Source organism: Notothenia rossii (genome assembly GCF_949606895.1).
Source record: "Notothenia rossii genome assembly, chromosome: 1".
Classification (NCBI taxonomy): Eukaryota; Metazoa; Chordata; class Actinopteri; order Perciformes; family Nototheniidae; genus Notothenia; species Notothenia rossii.
The window spans coordinates 59,395,886-59,412,695 of NC_136912.1; the positions used below are offsets into that span (position 1 = coordinate 59,395,886).

The window sequence follows — 16,810 nt, forward strand, 5'->3', positions numbered from 1 at the left end:
GGTCACAGAGATGCGTTCAAATTTAGTCAGTAATTTGAGGAACTGTCGAAATGGCGAACGCAGATAAAGTTGAGCTCGAAAATCCTCAAGCTTCATTGAAGTCTCCGGTTTGGGAACATTTTGGTTTCGCAGTTACGTAAAAAGATGAAGGACAAAGACAGGTGGACCGAACCAGAGCTATTTGTTGGCATTGTTCAACTAAAATTGGTTACGCGGCTGGCAATACATCAAACTTGCACACTCATTTGAAAAGGCATCACCCGAACGTGAATATCACCGGTAGCCTACCAAAAGAAAAAAGACTGAAGTACAAACCCAACTCCCACTAACATTTAAGCCTCCACCACTCGCAAAAGTTCAGACCGAGCCAGAGCTATTACAAACGCCAAATATCTTTATGTTGCCATGTTAGCAAAGCGCTACCTGGCTGTATCTGCTACCTCTGTCCCTAGCGAGAGGGTGTTCTCCACAGCAGTAGACATTGTTAGTGCCAGCAGATCTGCCCTTTCGACAAGCAATGTGGACAAGTACATTTTTCTTTAAAAAAACATGAAAATACAATGACAAGCAAGTCATAATGTCAAACTGGCTGCTTATGTACTAGTGCAGTACAGTTCAAATACAGATTATTTCAGTTCATCGAAATGCTGCACCTTAATGTTTATTTTATTATATTTTGTATTTATTTGAGTGAATACATTATTCACAGTTTAATAATAATAAAAAAATATATACATATATTTTATGTTTTGTGATATTTTTTTCTGCTGTACCGAAAACGTACCGAACCGTGACCTAAAAACGGAGGTACGTACCGAACCGAAATGTTTGTGAACCGTTACACACCTAATAGCGACTTACATACTCAATACCCACAGGAGCAATTATATAACAAAAATATCAAACTGATTATATTTGTCATGAAGAAAAGCAAAAAGGATGACTATTGGAGCAGCTCTCCTGCTGCTGTCTCTGCTGCGGTGCTCAGTGTGTTGTGGTCGGTGCCTCCCAGGACCAGCTCCTCATTGTGTTCTGTGGCAGACTTTGTACTTGACATTTCCATGATTCATGCCATGGTGTGATGGCTGGCCTGGAGGCTCGCAGAACCTTTACTGAGACAGAACCAGGCTGCGTGTGTCTGCCTGGCCAGAGAGCTTCATCAAACCCCAGCACACTGCTTCATCAAACCCAGCACACTGTGTGCATGCACATATTACGACCACTGTGGTAAGAAATCTGCCTTTTGATGCTCATCAATGTTTAAAACCCAATTACGAAGGATATGTTTTGATCCATGGGTAAATCCTGGAATGTATTGCTTGATTCTGGTGTCACTGTTAAAGTTGCACTTCCAGCTCATAGTGAACTCTTTTCCTTTTTCTTTCCAGAACTTGTGTTCAGAGTGGTATTCACTACTTTTGAGAAGCCCACACAGCGAATGCTCTCTTTTCATGTTTTTGAGAAATCATGAAGTTAGCTCCGCATGCATATGTTTCAGTGCTTTGGGGAAATGATAGTGGCTATGAATGACAAATAGATGTGAGTCAGTGTGGTTGAAAAGCCTTGGCTTTGTTGCCGATTTATTAAAGCAGTGGTAGCTGGAGAAATGGATCCAAAGTATGCTGTTGATCTTGCACGCGAATATATCAAAGCCTGGACAGCAAACGAGTGGTAACTACTGGGGGACAGGGGGGATCCCTGGAGCAAACCAAGGGTAAAGATAAAGGGATATGGAGGAGATGAAAGAGGGAGAGGCAGTGAGAAAACCTAGGAAGGGAGGGAGAGAGCCTGTGTGCCTTTGTGTGTGTCTGTGTACCAGTGTCTGCGAGAGGAAGGACTTCAAAGACCCAGCAGAGCAAAGGCTGCTTCGCTTTTTTCTTCTTCACCAAAGCTCCTCTCGCGTTGGATCCCCCCTCCTTCCCTTTCTGGTTATTCATCTGCCTCTGCTCAAAGGCAGCCAGGCCCATTGGATTCTGTAGGGCACCGCTGACATGAATATTTCTGCTGCATCAGAGGCGCTCGCTTTCGTTGCCTCGCAGTGCTCCAGCCGTAATTGAGTGCATGTTACCACCAAGTTTATTGACTGCAATATTGGCTGCATTATACACTGCAATGCTGATGTCTGTTGCCACTAAAAGTGGAGCCTCTGCTAAAAAGGATTTTACCCCCATATTGGAAGTATTTTTGGGACTGTCACTTTTGCAGGGAATATTCTCCACAGCAAAAATGGGATTAACAAGAGCTTTAAAAATAATGATATTGAACATGCATTAAATAAAAGCTTCTATAAAAGAAAATCTGAGTATTATAAACTAAATTGTTAGTTTGTATGTGTTGTAATGAAAATACTTTTAATTTCTGCTTATATTTGACTTCAACAGGTCATCTATGTTACATAAACTGAAGTGGGTTTTTGTTTTCAGAATAACAGGCTTTCTGTTTAATACGACTTTTTTTACTATCTTATTTTTGGAATATGGGCCGTTGTAGCTAGTTAGCATACGACAATCAACAGCTAATGATAGTTGATTGTTTTTGTTTAATACATCACAATAAAAATGAATCAACCTTATTCCGTCTTCCGACTTTCAGACCTACTATAAGCAGCTTGTCTGATCACTCTGCGAAACCCAAGCATTAGTTAGCATTAGCTCAGCAGCCAAGGGGGACACCTTTTTTAAATTGGCTCTTCAGTAAAAAACGAGTGTGTCAATGGGACCACTTTCTCCTACAGTTTTCCATCTATACTGTACAGCAGGGGTGGCCAACCAGTCAGAGGTGAAGAGCCAACATTTTGAGTATGTTACTGCAAAGAGCCACATCAAACACACAGTCACAGATGCACCCCCCCACCATCCCTCATTCTCTCTTTTGTTCTCAGCCTTTCTCTGTGCTCCTTCACTTTCTTCCTCCACTCTTTCTCTCACAGATAAAATGAAAATCTAAAACTTTACACACCCCCCCCCCCCACACACACACACACACACACACACACACACACACACACACACACACGCACACACACACACACACACACACACACACACACACACACACACACACACTCTCAAAGACCCTCCCCACACAGAGAGACACACATAGCTCTGCTCAGACAGATTTATTGTAAATGTCACACACCATAATATTGACAGAAATGAAATTAAACCTCTCCTACCAGTATTCAGAGGCCAGTTATAACAACATAACAATGAAGATTGTGTGCACTCAAACACAAACTCTCAGTAAACAAAATTGAAAAGTTTTTGATCTCACTTTAAATTAGTGGGACTTCTGACATTCCTTGCTTTGAACAATCCTCCTCAAATCTGGCTTGTATTCCGTTGTGGCCACTCGAAGCAATTCTCTCACATTTGTGTCAGTCAGAACAGATCGAATGCTTGGATTTCACGTGTTTCAGGGTAGAAAACACAGACTCACAGACGTGTGTTGACCCAAACATTGAAAGTAGCTTGAGCGCAGCCCGTTTGACATTTGGGTATTTTTCGATCGGCACAGTTTTCCAGAACTCAAGGGTCCCTTCCCTCAGAACAGGTTTCCGTCGGTCATCCTCTGAAAGTTCGATCATCTCCAACTTGGCCACCGCCTCATCCTTGACTAGCGGGGCTTTCAAACAGTCCGTCTCAGCATTAAAAGGATTGACGAGGAACGTAATCTGTGGCCTTTTCACATGTAGATCATGCAACCGGGTCGCAAAGTTTTCCTGCAGGGTTTCAACCAATGTTGCATAACGGGCTGTTTGCTTTTTCCGGGTGGCACCGGTGGCTTGTGCGCTTGCTTTTAGCAGAGAGGGGAAATGCTCTAATTCTCCCTTTTGAAGATGTGTCTTAAACAGTTTCAGTCGTAGATCCAGGTTCAGTCTGTCCAGATGACACAGCATGTCGACCAAAAGGGCCAGATCCATAATCCACTTGGGGTCTGAGAGCTCCGGATAATCCTTGTCCTTCTGTTCCATGAACAGTTTCAAAGCATCCAACAGCTCAAAGAAGCGAGACAGCACTTTGCCTTTAGAAAGCCACCTCACAGTGCAGTGCAGTGGCAGGTCTCCTGGAAGCCCTTGGTCGAGTTCAGCAATGAGATTCTTAAATTGCCTGTGGGTAAGAGCATGCGGGTGCGGATGTAGTTCACGATTTCCATCACAGGCTTCATGACGTTGTCTAAATTCAGTGATTTGGACACAAGTTGCTCCCGGTGAATGATGCAGTGGAAATTCCAAAACTCTGGAAATGTGTTGTCAGCTTTGCACAGCCCCACAAGCCCGTTCATAGATCCGACCATTGATGGCGCTCCATCCGTGGCTATTGCAGTTAGTTTCTGCTTGGGCACATTTGCTTTCACAAACACATTTATCATTGTTTCTTTTACATCGATGCCACGGGTTCTGTCTTTTAATGGCACAATATCAAGGAGTTCTTCTTTTATAACACAATCCTTTGAGACTGATCGTGCAAATATAACCAACTGAGGCTTGTCTTGAATGTCACAAGACTCATCCAATGCCACACTGAAAAACTCACATGTTTGAAGATCAGAGTGTAACTGCGCTTCAATGGTGGTGTTAATGTCCGATATTCTGCGTTCAAGAATGTGGCGGGACAGTTGGACGTCTGATACCGCTTGTTTCAGTTTCTTGTTTTCTGGAGACAAGATTTCAACCACGTCACTGAGGCATTTTTGAACAAACTCCCCTTCATTGTACGGCTTTTTAGCTGGTGCTATGTTCCAAGCAACTTGATAAGATGCAAGCGTTACGGTCTCCGAGTGCTTCGTTATGTTTTTGAAAAACTGTGTCTGCTTTGCTGACTGACTTTTCAAGGTGTTTATCTTCTGCTTGCGAAGTTCCGTACCTTTTGGGAAGTCATGGTCGATGTTAGCATGGAGTGAGGTGAAATGGCGGCGAAGATTTGAAGCCTTGAAATGCTGTCTGGCATATAAGGCAAAATGGCTTGCAATTGCGTTCGATAAAAAAATATGAACTCTCCCACTCTACTAAAAACGTCCTATGTTCGTCTTCATATTTTCGTTTAGCTGTGCATTTCTTCCCTGCCATGTTAGGATCAAACTCAATAGAGAACCGCAGTGACGCGTCGTAAAACCCGGAAGTAAACTTCTTCCGGTTCCTTTGTCAAAAACCAATGCAAATTCTCCATAGGATTTTGGAAAATAGCTCGAAATAAGGTCTGTGGTTGACACACATTTAAGAGAGGGATCACGTTTTGTTCAGACGGATAATCTCTACATGTCAACCCTACTTTTATAATTTTTGAATCATAAATCTAGTCGCCAGAAGCAAAATGCTAACCTTATGCTATAAACGAACTACAAGCCAGTACAGCAGCAGGGTCGCACGACTTCAACGTCACGCCAACTTAAGATCACTTCAACTGACTTGCACTGAAACTGCACTTTGAACACTTTAAATATATTAACATTTTAAACTGTATACCCCGGTTATCTAGGCCCTTTTTTCGTTTTGTTTAATGTATACCACGTTTATCTAGGCCCTTTTTGTTTTGTTTTATGTATACATGTCACACTGTGGGAAACGATATTTCGATATTTCTGGATGTATAACACATGTCGAATTTTTCACAATAAAGCTGAATTTGACTTTTGCGTGCTTGCATATTTTAACAAAGCTTTTCATTTTAGCCACACTGAATTTAACTAGAAGTCATGGCTGTGTCAATTACCAGTCTGATATCGTTTTACAAAGATGACAAGAAGAGTGTAGATAGAGGCGAGAACCACTACAAGTCAGGACACTTAACAGTGCAGCCTAGATGAAGGTGTGCTTACCGGTGTTGTCAGGGCTAGCATGAGGGACAAGGTTTATAGTGCCGGTGAGTAGTGATAGCAAGAGTACCGTTAACCTAGAGTTAATTTATTCACATTAATTCCCATCAACAAATCAATTGTATGTGTCACATGAAATCTTTATTAGGCAAGGCAAGTTTATTTATATAGCACTTTTCAACACAAGGCAATTCAAAGTGCTTCACAAGAAATGAAAGACATTAAGAAAATGGCATTTAAAATCAGTCATTAAAAAGAAAAGCTCATAAAATAAACATTAAAAGAAAAAATACATGGATAAAAGTTACAGTGCAGTCTAAGATATGAATAGTTCAATTAAAAGCAGCGACAAAAAGAAAAGTCTTCAGCCTGGATTTAAAAGTAATAAGAGTTTTAGCAGACCTGCAAGTTTCTGGGAATTTGTTCCAGATATTTGGAGCATAATAACTGAGCGCTGCTTCTCCATGTTTAGTTCTGACTCTGGGGACAGAAAGCTGAGCCGTCCCTGAAGACCTGAGAGACTTGGATGGTTCATAATTTAGCAGGAGGTCAGAAAGGTATTTTGGGCCTAAACCATTCAGTGCTTTATAAACAGCAGCAGTATTTTGAAATCTATTCTTTGACACACAGGAAGCCAGTGTAAAGACTTCAGAACAGGAGTGATGTGATCCTCTTTCTTAGTGTTAGTGAGGACTCGAACAGCGGTGTTCTGAATCAGCTGCAGCTTTCTAATAGATTTTTTAGTGAGACCTGTGAAGACACCATTGCAGTAGTCCAGTCTACTGAAGATAAAAGCATGGACACGTTTTTCCAAATCCTGCTGTGACATTAGTCTTTTAATCCTAGATATGTTCTTTAGGTGATAGTAAGCTGATTTGGTAACTGTTTTAATGTGACTGTTGAAACCAATAACTAATTTAACCCGCTCACAAGAGAGCCCACCTCCGAAGATCGTGACTGGCTGAGGGACAGACTCGGGGGCAGGTTTTCAGGAATTTCTTGGCTTCTCTCCCCCGAGCCAGAAGAGGAACACTGCAGCTTGGAAACACTTACTGTTCCTGAAATTATCAAATCTGTTGGGCATCAGGGACCTGAGGCAATTGTGGCAAGCATGGCATTGTCTGAAGAGCAACAGAGGGCAATTCAGGTGGCTACCACTGGTCAGCGAAACAACCCAAACCGGCATTTGTTCAGGAAAGGAAGGTTGACTGCCAGCAACTTTGGAGCTGTCCTGAGGTCAAAGCGTGTGACTGCTTCCTTTATTGCCAGGGTGCTAGGGCAACAACAGGCCCTTGATGGTGTTTTGTCTGTACAATGGGGGACTATGAATGAATGTGAGGGCGTCAAGGCATTCACCACTGCAACCCAGATGCAGGTCCATGAGTCGGATTTGTGGCTCTCCCTATCAGGATTGTTGGGGGCAACTCCAGATGGTCTGGTAGGGTCTTCCGCTGTGCTGGAGGTAAAGTGTCCCTACGGAGCAAGGGAAATGACAATTAGTGAAGCATTGCAAATCAAGGGCTTCTGTGTCAGTAAGGAAGGAGAAACATTCAGCCTGCGTGAGGAACATCCTTACTGGCACCAAGTGCAAGGTCAGCTTCACCTCACTGCAAGAAAGAAGAAGAAATAAAAAAATTGTGATTTTTTAAAAATGTACATTTACTCGCCTTTGCAATGTTGTGGTTGTTAGAGTATTAGGTTTCCTGTCAGCTCGTCTGTTGGAAAGATATAAAATATAGTTTCATGGAAGTCACACCGTCACATATACTGTAAGAGCATTAAGACATACAGTACATAGGCTAAAACAAAACATCTAAAGATATAACCTTGCACTTCGATAAGTCTCGGGAACATTTTCACTATTTTGACATTTTTATAGATGAAAATTGAACTAAAGAAATAAATGGTAGATTAATCCATATTGAAAATAGGTGTCAGCTGCTACACTAATTATAATAGTTATATTTCTTAATTAATTAAGATAAGATATTACTGTATTGATCCCAATTTGGGAAATGTTTGTGTTGCAGCAGCATAACAAGAAAAACAAAATATAAGTTATTATATATACAAAAGTATGTGAGGGATGGAATATTAAATTGAATATAAATGTAAAATGTACATGTGATTTTACGTCCAAGAGAAGCTATGGAGCAGAGAGTTCTCTGCCAGCCAGAGGTGATTTGTTATTAGTTCAATATGTCAAACTGATTTCCCTGACTACAATCTTTAGTTACATGGTGAAACGTTATATTATGCTGCTTGTACTAATTAGACTTATCATATAAGCCACGCAGGTTTTAATAGGATGTATTCATTATCTTTACTTATGTTGCGGCCTTTTCAGCAGCGCCATCTCTAAAACGGCAATACAGTCACTTCCCATCATTTACATTTCACCGTGACATGGACAAAAATGTAACAGCTTACCTCATGACACGAATCCAGACTCTCCTTTGGAAAACATCGGCCGATAGAAGAAGCACGTTTCATGCGAAGACCTGTGGCTGCAACCCGGAGCAAAGCAACAAACCATTGCGTAGCTAACTGGTAGCGCTAGCTTTAGCTAACGTTAGCAAACGAAACGAACTGCTGAGTAAAATTGGAAAACACTGGTAATTAATTATTCTATAATTTGTAAAACTACGGTGTTAAAAACGACAATTTCAAAAATGCAGATTCTAATGGTCAGATATAGATATACAGATACTAAAGATAGGCAGGTACTTGCTTTCAAGCAGAACACAGGGGAAAACAAACTTAGCGGGAGTGTTAACGTGTTCGGCGTAATGACCTAAAACGTTTTTCAGACATGTAAACTCTTCAAAAATCCCCAGTGGGGTCACTGCTGATGTATTTAATGTCGTAGAACAAAACGTGATTCATCTCTTAAATTTGTGTCAACCACAGACCTTATTTCGAGCTATTTTCCAAAACCCTATGGAAAAAATGCATTGCTTTTTGAGGATGGAACCGGAAGTGCTAAAAATGCTACTTCCGGGTTTTACGCCGCGTCACTGCGCTTCTCTATAGAGAGGCGAAGTCACGCCCATCTACTTCCGGTCCATGGGACCCCGGAAGCGAAAAATTATACATTGAATTCAATGGAGAGAGAAAACGTATCTTTTGATCCCGTTTGAATTGTGCCACGAACTACACATATGATGTTTGTCAATCTTAAACAATCATCTCCATGTCAAAAAAGTCACATTTTGTCGTAAAACTGTTGAAATATAAGACTAAAAAAATACGCGACTACAAAGACTACAAATCCCAAAATCCCATTCTGGGTCGCGCATGTGATGTCACAGGCGATAATGCTCCAAGTGGTTGCGACTCGTAATTAAAGCAAAGAAGAAGATTTCATAACTGATTTATTCCCTCCAATAAATATAAGAGATTGCTCCAATAAATTCACTTTTACAAGATGCCTGTGTGCTTTGTACCATGTTGCAATCACAAGAGTGATCATACCACTTGCTCGTTCTATCGCTTCCCCTCTTATGAAAGGACCAGGAGTCGCTGGATCAGACATATCAGGTAATATCATAGGTAATATACATGTTGTGCATGGAACATAGTCACGTTAGCTACCTAGCTAGTAGCGACAAGTAGCGAGCACGTTAGTTAGCATTACATTACTTAGCCTTGTCATTTTTAGTAGCCTTACCATTAAGTTATTATTTTATTACATGAAGTACACCAAAATGTTAAACAGTAAGAGTAGTCATCATGGTAAGTATTTCGTGAAACATTTGAAGAGTGGCCTACTGCGCCCTCCACCGGGTGCTAAGGAAGCAGTTCAGGGAGAGTCGAAGGAAGGCAGGCAGGCAGGGAGCTTTGCATGACATTCTTCTGGACATGTGTCATTGTGATGACAGTGAGGGTGAGTCAATCTGTTGGTTGGAAAGACAGTAGTTGAGTGATTATTGAGAGAAAATTATTAAAATAGATAATTATTCAGTGTTGTTACTTTAAAGTGTTGTTACTGACCTTTTTCTCTTTTATTTTCTTTACCTCACCTGTAACTGCTGAGACCCTGAGGAACATGCACACTGGACTGACCTGCTCTGGCAACCTGATTTCCACTGTACGTAATAGTATTTGGTTATGGTATATTATTTATATACATCAAAGGCACAATGCACCCCCCAGAGAGACACATGTATTGAGTGTGATATTTTGCATAGGTCATGTGAAATCATCTTTACATACTAGAAAACTGTAGGAGCGGCAACTTGTTTTGAAATTGAATTTTTAATATCCGATAATAAAGTTGATCTGTTTTCTTTATTCTTCTCTCTTCCCAGCTCCATCCATCACCATTCTCTGTTCCTGCAGGTCCTGCTTGCTAATAAATGCTTTATTTTTTTTACAGTTACAAATAAAGTCAATGTATTGTATGCCATGAAGTTGTGCTTCATTCTGAGTCAATAATAAATTCATTCTGCCTTCAACTGCAAAATGATTGTGGACTGCACCGACATCCATGTAGCTGCCCCCAGTAAGATGAACCAAGCAAAGCTGACACTCAACATACAGCTGTGCTCTTAAGTTGACATGAAGAATTTGTGAAATATTGGTAATTATTTGGAAAAAATGACTGACGATGCAGAAAACTTTTTTTATTTAGGAACAGTGGTCAGGTGAAGCATTTATCACTACATGTGTGACACTCTTAAAAGGCCAAACACACTGGCCAAACACACCTCGTTTACAACTCCCCAGTTGACAGCCATGACTCCGTCTAAATTGTACCCCCCAAGCACCCTCTTCATGAGGAACGCGCATGGAGTGGATGAAAGTCCCGACCTCAGCACAGCACCAAAATTGCTGGCTGTCAACCTGCCCTGCCTGTGTAACTGCCACTGAGGATTTGTCCGCTGTCCTACGGTGGCTGTCTGGATGGCAGCTTGCTGGTCTCTGCTCAGTCGCATTGAGGCAAGAATTGCCTCAAGCCCCCGACCCCCACGCTCCTTCACCAGCTCCGGCACGTTGAAAATGGCCTGATGTTGAGGCTGCAGCTCTGGCTCAGGTGACAAAAGCCATGCCATGCCACGCTGCGCCCCTCAGTGCAGACCTGAACAAGTCTACTTCCTCAGTGGCGATGTCTCTGGCCAGTGGGTTGTATGTCTCCTCTTGCTGTTGGTAGAGTTGAGACACCGGCTGGACTACTTTTGAAGTGCCAGGCTTCCTCCACTGGCACTCAACTTCTGTGGAGCTGATCTGCCACATGGCAAATATTGCCAATGCTGCAGCGTGGCTGCATTTGTACATCCCCCGTGCACAACCACAGACAGCGCTCTGCATCACGCCATCCTCTCCCATGTAGATCTGTACAAATAAAGTAAGTACCATGTTTGTTAACATGCTATAATAGATTGAATGAGCAATACAAGGATGGTCCAGATCTGGGGGTGGGAGGGTTTATTTTTCCATAGTTTTGTCCTCTTGTCTGATTGTTGTTGTTTGTTTTTTCTGAATTTTTTGTAATTTGTGTTGTATTGGTTGTGATTGTACATTGTATTTTTTTAAATGTGTATTACATTTTTGAAAAACATTTGATCAACAAAAAAGGATTTGGTCAGGATCTAGACTCAGTGTGTAGTTTATGAATTAATCAATGCTCTCTACATTAGGAAAACATACCAGTGTACCAGAGGGAGTCACACACAGCTGTGCCTAGATAACCAAACAAATTGACAAGATAACCAAAATCCTTGAATCTACACACAGCAAATAAACTGAAATGACACAACGAGATGTAAAAAGGAGATCACACATATAGTCGATATAAAACTGGCCGCTTCAATCTGAAGAGCAACTAAAACAAAACACGGGAGTGTACCTTGTTCTTGTGAACACTAATGTTATCCACAGCATACACACCCGTATACAGTACACCCGTTCTAGGTTCTGATTGGCTCTCTAGGTTGGCATTCTAGCTCCTGACTGGCTGTCCAGGTTGTCAATCACAGCCGTGGTTCATATTATGCTAGTCGACTCGTAACATCGCTAAACTTTTTTTCTTGACGGTTTTTCTCAGTCAACTAATGCTATTGATAACAGTAACATAAATTAACACAGCCCTGCACACTGCATTCATTATATGCCGGGTCTGTGGTTCATCATCTTCTTTTTCATTCTCCTCCTTATTGACTGACATTAACCTTAAACATTGCACTCATATTACTCACCGAAACCTTGTAAAGCCGGTCCCGCATGCTGGCTCTTACAGAACCGACTAACTCCCCTTTCGTGTATGTACAGCTCTCAACGTGCCCAGACTTGTAGTGATTTTCACATCGTTTCATACTTTTATTCTCATTCTGAAAGAATGAGGTGAAATGTGCCAACGTGACGGTCATCTTTGTGTTGGTGACGCGTATTGTGCGGGACCAGAGACATGTAGTTCACTGAGCGGCTTAACACAAAAAAATGTGTTACTTCACAGTTTTACGACACATTTTAATTTTTTTGACTTGCAAAATGTTCTTTTAAATTGACAAACATCATATGTGTCATTCGTGGCACAATTCAAACGGGATCAAAAGATACGTTTTCTCTCTCCATTGAATTCAATGTATAATTTTCCGCTTCCGGGGTCCCATGGAGGCTCCCGGAAGGGGAGGGACTTCGCCTCTCTATTCATGGTCAGATAGTGTTTAATACTCAATTCTGATTGGTCAATTCAGAACACGTGACACGTTGTTAATCCAGAACAGACAGACAGCTGTCAAGCAGTTCCTGCCGTTGCTACATTCAAACAGTAACAACGGACTATTTCTCTTAGCGGATGCATGTCATGTTAAATAAATAATAGCGCACTATTTTTTAAATCAATAAAAACATTTCAATTAATATTGGGAGTCATATCGTTACTTTGTTGAGAATGTGGCCATGTAATAAGCGGGATAATGGGAAAATAACACCCTTCGCGTCGGGCTCCTGATCAAAATTAGACAGCGCTGTCATTCTCTCATACTGACACCTGACACCACACATACACACGTAGGGAGAGCCGGGACGAAAGTAACGGATCGATTTTATCCGAGCCCAAGCAACTTTCACCGGCCAAATTACGTCAGAATTATCAGCATTCAATACTTAACAGACCTACTAAATATCAGGTTTAACTGTCAGGAGTCCGTGTCTCTCCCCCACACTCACACATATAAAATTCGATATGAATTGAAGAGCCGCATGAAACTGGCCGCGGGTTGGCCACCCCTGCTGTACAGTGTACTCATTTCTTTAGTGGTATTGGAAACAAAATGTGTTAAATGTTTAACATCAATCTGATTATTTTGTAGCAGCATTTACAGTATTGTTTGGATGTATAGTGACCCCCCTAAAAAAGAATTGGTCTCCTTCCAGATAATCATGGTTAATCATTGGACAAACAGTAATTCTCATATATTTTAGCCAAAGTATTTTTTGTTTAAATACATTTGAACCGAACACATGATCACCTTAAGTTCTTTACTCTATGTAAAGAGTCACACATTTCTATGTTCATAATGGATTCATACAAAAAGGCTAATAGGTGACAACCTAGCCTTAAAAACAGGACAGAATGCATGTTCAAGTTCTTAAGGGGGTTTACAGTCTAGCTGTTGGTGTTGTCTTTTCCGAGTATGTCAGTCTTCAGCTATGTGACTGATTTACTTTCCTCGGTCATGGAGAGTCTTTCAGATGCCATAATACTGAACATGTTGCTCTTTGAAGAAGAAGAAGCCTCCCCGGAGGTACAGATGGCTACGCTCCTTCTTAGATTGTGTTCGGGGGGATGAGGGGCGACGGGGTGGAGTGTGTTCTCGTGGATGTGGTACACATAGAAAGAGAGGGGGGTTACTTTTGGGGGAATATGAGGGAAATTAAAGCTTTGTTTGTGCTTAGAGGCATAGGTGAGTGGGTACAACTAGTGCCTATTGCTGTCATGTAAGGAAAGGCTGTCAGGGCACTGATGGAGCTCATGGTTTTCTAATTCTGACTGGTTCTCCTTCACGACACACTCAATAAGTATTTGTGTCTCCCTGTCCCAAAGCTCGGTATCACTTTATGTGTCTCCTACTCTACTGGAGAGTCAAAGGGGTCTGCAAACCAGGACGTAAGTTGGACTAGAAAGGGTGTCACGGCCAATTAACTTTCGGAAAGCTTAAATTCATTCATATGGGTGTTCAAAGTATCTGTTTTTGGCACACTTTCACAATTCTTAAGATTGACATTGATTTTATGGTATAGCCTAATCCGTTATTTAAAAAATAGTTTCATGGCTGGAGAATTGACTGAACAATGTTCTTTTGGATATTTTACGGTTGCATCAAAAGTCAGTTTGTGTGGCAATAGTCACGCTTCCTACTAGTTCTTATTTGAGCAAATAATCAGCATTCCCGAGTTGCAAAGTTGCTGAAGAGACGATACATCAGAGCGCCTCATGGGCCTCTCAACACTGCCCTCGTTCAAAGAGTTTGACAGATAGATCCTCTCCCATATGTTTTTAGAGCACCCAAAGGACTTGGTTGACTTGTGAGTGCAGTATATTGGCCCTATGAATTTACTTTAGTTGTCAAGGTGAAACACTCGCACCTCGTTACATCGTACGGCCTCAGATTGTTATTATATTACAAATCCATGACGATGGGGCTCATCACGGTGGCGGATCAACAAAGGGGACGCGCTGTATAGCACGAGTGCACAGTTGTTAACATTTAGAGGGGGTGAAATAGTTACGAGCATATAACATTTGATTGCCCCCTTTAGAGAACTTAGCAGCAAGTGTAAAGTTTGCACTCTGCGGGATCAATGGCTCCCTTTTTCTATTGTACACTATATCTCAATATCCGTCTGCTACTTCTCTCCGGTGGGCTATAGATCTGAGTTTGTGTTGAAGTAATAGCTCCCTCTCTTAGAAATACTGTCTTCTGATGCCTCATGCTTTAGATCCACATTGTATTTATTATGGTGAGGATGCTGTAAAACATATATTGTGGGCGTAGACCTCTTCCGTGTTCCTCATATCAGCCCTACTCAAAACGTTAATATCAGTGTGTGAAATAACCATAATTCCCTCTCATTGTCTATAAAGTGATATCTATCGTATTTTATGGCATGTACGTGCCACAGTGGTGAAGTATATCATTGCACGATTGATAAACGAGGCCCTGGGGCTTTGTAAAACACACTTCCACATATTCAACCTTGGTGTGCCTGATTCCATATGTATACATGCCCCCCCTCACGTGGGGCTTGTTATGTTTTTTATTTGGAGAAGGTAGGACCGTAATTAGGAGTGAACACAAAGGCAGTTTGAGAGGGGGGCGACGTGTTAATGGGTTGATGTGTGGAGTGCTAATCACCGCTCGGCCGTTAACCACACGCCGGCACCACCGGGCTCGTTCCAGGGGTTAACTAAACTGAGCCGTGACACATGGCTGGGCTTTATGGGGTCCAGCCAGGGATAGGAGGCCCAAGGATGACGCTAAAGAGCCCATAATAATGACAGCAATTACCACAATCGGCTTAAACAAATGGGAGCACGCCGAAACCTCATCATACTCTGATCTGATTGGCCCTAATGAGATAAAGATGCCAATTAATCCTGTGTTAATTGCTGCGGCGCGTTCTTGGGAAAAACACTGAAATATGCACATGCAAATGCAAGACTGGGCCTGCTGCGCCGTCCAGGATCCAAATTGCAAAATGTTGGGAGCATATTTACATAATGATTATGATGATGATGGTCGTGTGGATAATGATGATCATGATGCAGATGAGCGTTCGTTTCTCGGCTGTATTTAGTGTGGATTTTGAATGATGACCTTCCTAAACTGATCACTAGCTGTTCCGCTAATCCGAAAGTCTCTATCACAAGAGACAGAGACAAACCCAAAGTCAGACTGACATTTGCATTAAGGTAATGTTTGGTGACTGATGCCATCTTCTAATGATTCAGAATGCCGGGTCGGGTAACCTCTCTCAACGCTGAGCCTGAACCCCAAAGTGCTGAGATGACACTGTACAGTTGGTGACCTCATTATCGCTATTACTGCAGTGTGGAAATTTATAACATACATGTCTGCGATGACAAATTCTATAAATCACTGCATTAAGTCCTGCTCAGAAGTCCTCTGCTGTAACATTCTCCTCAGCGCTGATGCCTCAGTGATCCATTTTCTTTCATGTTCTCTAATTGCCCCCCTCATAGTTTTGCTCTTTTTCTTGCCCGTGTTGACGTGCAGTAATAGTCAGTCCATCCAAAGTGGCTGCGTTGTCGCTTCTGCCATTATACGGGCCATTTTCATTTCATCTGCAGAGGTCCTGGCTCCTCACCACGGTGACAGCATCCCCCTAAATCATCCTCATGTGTAATTGCTCCCTACTTACCCAAATGGCTATGGCCTTCCCTATCTGCCTAAGAGCATTTACTCAGGCTTCTCAGGAATCCGTGCTCCTGGTTCAATGCTCTTTGACTAGTCCTTTATGCCGAACTCAGTGTCAGGAGCTTCATTACTATCACTCATTGTAATGTCAAACGTAATGGTTTGTTTTGCATGATGTGACTGTTGAGATGAAAACCTTAAAATGGTCATGTTTTACCTTGAAGGATTACAAGGTCCTCTATGGTTAAGTGACTTCTTTGTTGAACTTTAAGAAAAATAATCCTTTAGGGAAAAACTGTTTTAATTACAGTTTTATTTTTGTAACTGCAAAAATCCGTTCTATAAGTTGAAATACTCACCATAAAGGTCTAGTGAGCCAACAAGCATGGACCATAATGTCTCTAATAATGAACAAACACGAGTTACAGCAGCGGCAAGATGTCTGGAATATTTTTATTGGACAACTTGGTTTGTAATTTCACCATTGTTTTTCCCAATTCATTTGACGCCGCAGACGACTTGTTTTCAACTTGACTACTTGTTTCTGTTAACCTGTTCGACCTATTTTTGATGTTTTAGCTACGACAAATGAAAAACATGGTAACTCAACATTA

The 16,810-nt window shown here is 41.7% G+C and overlaps 1 long non-coding RNA gene across 1 annotated transcript; it reads left to right on the forward strand.

Moving 5' to 3' along the window:
• Positions 1-9,150: 9,150 nt before the first annotated feature.
• LOC307039087 lies at positions 9,151-10,222 on the forward strand. The gene is made up of 2 exons (XR_013808131.1): positions 9,151-9,904; positions 10,125-10,222. It is a non-coding gene; the product is annotated as an uncharacterized lncRNA (long non-coding RNA).
• Positions 10,223-16,810: the final 6,588 nt, after the last annotated feature.